Source organism: Alosa alosa, chromosome 19 (genome assembly GCF_017589495.1).
Source record: "Alosa alosa isolate M-15738 ecotype Scorff River chromosome 19, AALO_Geno_1.1, whole genome shotgun sequence".
Lineage (NCBI taxonomy): Eukaryota > Metazoa > Chordata > Actinopteri > Clupeiformes > Clupeidae > Alosa > Alosa alosa.
This window is the reverse complement of record NC_063207.1, coordinates 26,128,384-26,135,402: the sequence shown is the minus strand read 5'-3', so window position 1 is coordinate 26,135,402 and position 7,019 is coordinate 26,128,384. Positions and strand designations below refer to the sequence as shown.

At 42.8% G+C, this 7,019-nt stretch overlaps 1 long non-coding RNA gene across 1 annotated transcript in view; it reads left to right on the top strand.

Annotated features, from left to right (window-relative positions):
* Nucleotides 1–287: 287 nt before the first annotated feature.
* The window catches only part of LOC125284140, a 73,105-nt gene continuing 66,373 nt past the window's right edge, over nt 288–7,019 (top strand). Inside the window, exons 1-2 of the long non-coding RNA XR_007191833.1 lie at nt 288–368; nt 2,633–2,726. This is a non-coding gene — a long non-coding RNA (uncharacterized LOC125284140). The remainder of the gene's footprint in view (nt 369–2,632; nt 2,727–7,019) is intronic.

The window sequence follows — 7,019 nt, the reverse complement described above, 5'->3', positions numbered from 1 at the left end:
GAGAAATGCAAAGTGTGGCGTGTGAGCGTGTGAACTTGTTGAATTGCGTGCGTGAGACTTGAGAACCCTGAAAAATAATTGACTGGCAGACTTAAAAAAAATAAAATAAAACTGGTATGCTAGCAAGTAGGATCACTTGAGCCCGTCTATTAGACATTCTCTGGTATCACCCGACCTAGCTTGACTGGACTTTACATTAATGGATTAGCCTGCAGTGTTCGCGCCAAAGCCTAACATGACACGAGAGTTGCCCCATTTGATTGTCACTGACGTCCACTGCACAGGAGCTTTTCCTTTGGATAGACTTATTATGAGTAACCAGCTAGCCATGGCTACTATGAAGTCGCCAGGAAATCTGGAGGAATGAGGTCAGGTGGGAGTAGGCCTATGATATGAGTGTGTAAGCCAAGGTGTTAAATTTAACTAGAAAGAGAATGAACAAAAACGTAGACTAATTTTAGGTCATTTATTTAGCTTAGGCTACTCTTGTAAAGTTAATGTCGAAGGAATGGGATTTATTGCTATGATGGTGATCTTCTGTTTAGCCTACTTTAGCGCCTAGAATGGCCTAGGCTATCCTAGTCTAATAACTTTTAAAACGCTCAGTCATTCAGTCTGTTTATTTCGTTAGTGTTTAATATGTCTGATTTCATACGATGAAATAGTTGACCCAACACCTTGATGGATTTATTTTCTTAATTCAGGGTAATATATTCAGCATCAACCATGGTTCTCAAGGTGTGGGGAGAACAGGGTGAAAAAAAAAAACAAGAAACAAAAACAAATTGAGAAACACCCAACTTTGCCTTCATAAAATTGTGTATGGTAGTGCTCTTACAACATCCCGTAGGCTAATTAACTTATTTGGTAATGAATCATACCTACCCATAGCCTTGATTTACAACCCTGTCTGGTCATACCTTAGCCTACTTATAATATGGTAGCAGAGCCTTAAAATGATGGCTAGATTAACAGTGACTGTATGCATAACTGTTTCAGGGTAAAGGTAGCATTTCTTTATACCATACACACCATGCCCCCTGTCAGTTGAGGCAAGGAGCCCCCAAGACACTTGCTTAACAAATAGGCTACAAGTACAGGATGAAACTACAGGCTTGTCAAAGTCTCTGCACCTCATATGATCACCTGGGGACCTCCAAAATGGGAAGTTTTGATCTACACAATCAAGTTTTGATCTAAAAAATGTGCTTTGACATGATTGCAGTCCAATCGAGATAAGATAACCTCATAAAGCACCCCATGTTCTTGGTGGGCTCCTATAGGCCATGCTCTCAGTAGACCCTGAGGAAGCCGAGGAATGTAGAGCGTCATGCTTTCAGCTGCCCCCTACCAATAACATAGTATGGACTTATCACCCAGTGAGAAGTTAAAAATGTTAAAAGCTCTGATCAAATAACAAAAACGTTTAGCTGATAAAATGCTTTGCAGCAGCTTATTTATTTATTTATTTATTTATTTTTTGAAAAGTTTAATAGCAAGTAATGTGTACTGTGGTGGTGGGGTCTATGTGCTGTAATATTATGACAGTCCAAGGACATTGGCTGAGGTTGCCTTTGGCAGAAAGGAGTGAATTGCTTTCCCCTCTGGTTTCATTTCACACAGTAGTAGCTACCAGAGAGTGAGGAGCATAGAGGTCCAAACGAGATCTCAAAACTGAGTGAAAATCAGTGTGCCATGACGTTCGCCTTTGTACATTCATTCCTCTGGTTTTGGCCAAATTCTACTTCTCATGGCCTCGGTTTGATTCGGTAATGGAAAACGGACCTTGCTAGATTTTGATGGTTGATTGCAAGCATATGGGAAAACTATTATTTTTTTTCCCTATCCCCTTGGTCTTGCCTGTTATGAGGGCCGGCCAAACATGTTTGTGATTGCTCTTTGCCAAAAGTATATGGTAAATACGTCAAACTTTCTGTATGAAACAATTCATGATTAGAATAGTTTTTGGTCGTGTTATGGTTCTGTAATGTCAATATGGGACAGTGGGTAATTAGTCTTTAAAGTTATCAGAATGGTCCCAAGTGTTGACGTGCAACTATATAAAAACCAGGACAATGAGCCTCTGCATCCTAATTGACTGTGAGGACTCATTTGGCTGTGTTGTAGGGCCTTATTTTCTCCAGCTACTGAAAGCACAACATACAATGAAGGTTTCTGGAGGGGGAAAAAATAGCCTTAAACCCAAATGTGTCCCACTGATGAAATCAGAGAGGATTAAATTAATGTAAAACAAATGCTGATCTACATTCCAAATGTTTATGAGGCACTGTTTATGTAGCCACTGAATAAGTGTGGTATTCTGTGTTTTATCACTTGAAGGGGACAGTCACGGGTCAGTGAGAAAACACATATCTTTTAGTCATAAACAAATCCATAAAACTAAGTGACGTCCCTTCACAACAATTCATGCGGCTCGACAAACTGTGGAAGCAGTAAGCAATAAATCCTTTGTTTTGGTTGGAAATACAGGTGTTTGATAGAACAGTGATAGATGGACGCTGCATTCTGGAAAATGTGATTCTATGTGGGATCTTTGCATTTTTCAGTAGAGAGGTTGGGCTCTCCCTGCTGTACCGGGGAAGTGATCTGGAACTTGTATTTCCACCTGCAGGTCGAACGCTGGCATCCCATGAGGACTCACTGTCCATCTGGTTTATGACAAAAGCAGACTGCCTCATTCGTCATCCAGCGCACACTGGATTCATGTGAGTTCAAATCAACACCACATAGCTTGACACATGGGCCAAATCATCCCCCAGTTAGTGGCACAAGAGTCTGTAATGGAAAAGGGAAGAAATTAACACCTGATGCAGTACTGTATGGACTGTACTGTAGAAGGATGTGTCCAGTATGTTTGGTAGATGTGTAGTATGATATTCCACACTGGATGCAGTCACTTGATTGAGATGATGCATTTCATGATGATGTAGTTCACACTTATTAAAATATTCTATACCTTAGATATACATTTTACCTTTATAGATGGTATGCAAAATAAGGCACAATTCTACATCCTTCCACAGAACCAATTCTACATTCCCTCAAAATTTGTCAGCTCCTCTGAAATTATGCCAGGATCTTAAAATCTAATTTATAAATGATTTTAAACTGTACGTCACACTTCATCACAAATATCGTTTTGGTAAAAATGTAAAACTTGCATTACATTTGTGCAGATCTCTTATTAGGCATAATCAGATCAATAAAGGACAAGGTTAAAGTTTACTTTTGTGTTGGAAGAATGTGGTTGAAAGTCTTGAGTATATCAAACTTCAGACCACTTAGACCTAGATACATTTTTTACCTCACCATTCATACAGGCCTCTGGAAAGTGTAAATAACTTGGCAAAGCCACACGACAAAGATTTTAACGGGATTAAACATTTTTTTTTCTTTCCTGCGTTGTCTTTTCCGCTCAGTATTTGACAGATCTTCCCAATGTCTTTATTTTTCTGTATCCTAAGAAACTATCTTCAAAACAGAAGCCCTTGTAAAACCTCGGAGGAGCCGTCAGACAGCCCATCCCCCTTTACCCCCTCTCCACTGTCTATACCGCTTGGCACTGGTCCACACTGCGAGGAGATGCTCCATCTTTCCATGTCAGAATCTTATTACCAGGGACATTGACCCTTGGCTGTCCACTGGTTTCCAGTTGCAGTCCATCTCGAGCGAGACAGAAGCCACATTTGCATCACGGCGAGCAGCCGAGCGTTTGGACGTGCGGTCCTGTCTCTCCTCCCCGCTCACTCTTTCCTCTCCTCTCCTCTGCCTTCCCTTTCTCCCCTCTGCTGCGCTCTTTTCTGCAACATTGAAAACTGCTCTACAAGGCATTTGAGGCGAGGAACGCCACACACAGAGGTGCCAAGAATGAGAGAATCGTGTCTAATTTCACCAACTTACTCACACCATTGCCTTCTGAAATGGACCACTGCTTTGGAAGAACTGGCCAGGATAAGAGTAGGCCTCCGCAGCAGGGGCTTAGTAAACGCCATCCTTCTGCTCTCAGATGTAAACTGACCCGCTAATTTGTTTTACAGGGGCTTGCCGTTAGAGAAGTGCAGTTCTTAATGCACTGTCCCATTAATTTCAGCTGAGGCAATTTGTTGTTTCAACAGATTTCTGCAAAGTTTGAACTCACTTTATGGTCCTGCACATTCTGCTTATGCTTTTGAGCATACACAATATAATATTACAATCATAAATATCAATTGCGCTAGCGTTTTTGTCTATATCCTCTTTTGACCTGGGTGACTCATTTACTCCTGAGTCTTGGTGCTTCAAAGGCACTTGATATTTCTCTTGACTGGAGAATATCCTCATTTGACTTCTTTGACGTTTTCCACATACCCCATCTAGAGTATGGCTCCTTCAAAGCCTGGGCTAACACTTGAGGACCTTGTCACTCTAGGGTTGTCGAGTTTTTTGGTCAGTCCGGTCCACACTGTTGACCGTTTCACAGACCTTGTACCAGCTAGCTGTCTTGCTTTGAAGTGTTGGAGCCATTCTTATTGTCAGCCGGACCTGTCAGTCGGAGAGGAAGGCTGCTGTCTCGCTTGTACATTCCAGATGCCACAGTTTCCCTCAGAGCTGCAGAGTCACAGGTAATTAGCAGCTCACCTGGCTTGACAGTGCTGGGACCGAAGCGCTGCGGAACCGGACACTCACCACACACTGCGACCGCTCAACCCTACCTGGTCCTGGCAGCGGCTGCCCCGCAGGCTGGAAGTACTCAGAGAAAATGCATGGTGAGAGAGGCTGACCATTGGGAACACAACCCTTTTTACTGTCAGATCTCTGGTATTTGTGCAAAAATGACTGGCCTTAGAGTATGCATGTGTGACTGTGTTTGCTGCTGTATAGGATACAAGGATACAAGTTTATTGTCACATGCATATAGTTACTGGAAGTAAGAAATGCAGTGAAATTATGTCTGGTGTCAGCCTATTTGTGCATTTATGGGGGGGGGGGTAAAAAGTGCAGTAGAAGAGGGGTTTAGTAGATTAAAGCAACACCAAAGAGTTTTTTGTACCTTAAAATAATGTTTCCAAAATCGTTTCAGTAGTTCATCAACTTGTAACAGGGTGAATGGCACTTATGCATTCGCTTCGCAGCCCTCTGTCGGCTATAACCGCACTATGTAAGTTTGCCAGATCGGGTAGCGGATCTGTAGTTTGATGGAATGAGACATAAGAAACTACAAATTTGACTTGCGTTTGATGTCGCAATACATTGTACTTTCATAAATCATGCAGCATATTCTACCTTGTCTGTGGACATTGTTATTTGCAAAGCCGGTGCTGTATAAACAAATAGCGTGCGTGCGACAGAGGGAAAGTTCTTTGGTGTTGCTTTAAGTGGCAAGGGCTGCATAAGAAAGGTAGGGGAGATTTGGGGGGCACCAACAAGGAGCACCCAAGAGCAACAGGGGCAAGGAAAAACTCCCTTACCAACCCTCCCTTAAAAACTCCCTTACCAAGGAACTGGTAACTCCCTTACCAAGGAAGAAACCTTGGGCAGATCCACGGCTCAAGGGGCTAACCCAATTGGTGTGTGTGTTGGGGGGATGACAGGGGAGATGGGATAGTGTGCTGTGTATGTGGGGAGAGGGCAGTGTGCAATATGTGTGTTAGGCTAGGCAAATGTGTGAAAGGCTAGGCAATCAAGGACATGGGTAGATAGATGGAGGAGAAATCAAAAATAATAAATAAAAAGTTCTATGGAGATGTGCAAAAGTTGGAGAAAGTCAGATGTGTGTGTGTGTGTGTGTGTGTGTGTGTGTGTGTGTGTGTGTGTGTCGTGTGATGAAATAAGAAAATAAAGTATGTATGTAGCATAGGGAGAGGGATGTAAAAGTGCTAAAAGTCATGTAGGTGTTCTCCTGAGTCTCTCAGTTCTGGCTTTGTGACTACATAGGGGTCTTCTTGATTTCAGCGGTAGGAATAATCCATTGTTAGGATGAGAAGAGTCCTTCAGAATCTTTCGGGCTCTTAAGAGTACTCTTCTGGAATAGATATCTTGTAGAGCAGGGAGTTGAGTTCTTATAGTACGTTCAGCTGAGCACACTACTCTCTGCAGAGTACTACAATCTCTAACTGTGGAGTTCCCATACCAGGTGATGATGCTACCAGTTAGAACACTCTCAACCGCTGAAGTGTAGAAGGCCTTCATGATGGATGTAGAAACTTTGAATTTCCTTAGCTGACGAAGGAAGTAGAGTCGTTGTCTGGACTTCTTCAGAACATAATGAGTGTTAACAGTCCATGTTAAGTCTTCAGTAATGTGGACACCAAGGTATTTAAAACTTGTGACTCTCTCTACAGGTTGCCCGCTGATCATTAGTGGAGTGTAACTGTAGTTCTGCTGCTTCCTTCTGTAATCCACTACCATTTCCTTGGTTTTATTGATATTCAGTGTCAAGCTGTTAGATTGACACCACTGTGCCACCTCACAGCTCAACCTGATCGAAGTAGAGCTGTTCATTAGCTAATCAGGCCCAAGATCACTGTGTCATCTGCAAACTTGATGATGGAGGTATGACTACTGTTGGCTTTGCAGTCATGTGTGTAGATGTTGTACAGCAGTGGACTCAAAACACAGCCTTGGGGAGCACCAGTGCTGATGGTTAATGAGTCAGATGTCAGACCCCCCACTCTAACCACTTGTGAACGGTTGGTGAGGAAGTCAAAGATCCAGTGACACAGGGTGGTGTTCAGTCCTAAGGCCTTCATCTTTGTGACCAAGGTGAGAGGTACTATCGTGTTGAATGCTGAACTAAAGTCAATGAACAGCATCCTCACATAATTCCCATTCCCCTCCTCCAGGTGAGTTAAGGTGGTGTGCATGAGGTTTGAGATGGCATCTTCTGTAGACCTGTTGGCTCTGTAAGCAAATTGGAGGGGGTCGAAGGAGGCAGGGAGGGATGAGCAGATAATGTTTTTCACAAGCTTCTCAAAACACTTCATCACTGTAGACGCCAGGGCTACTGGGTAGTCATTCAG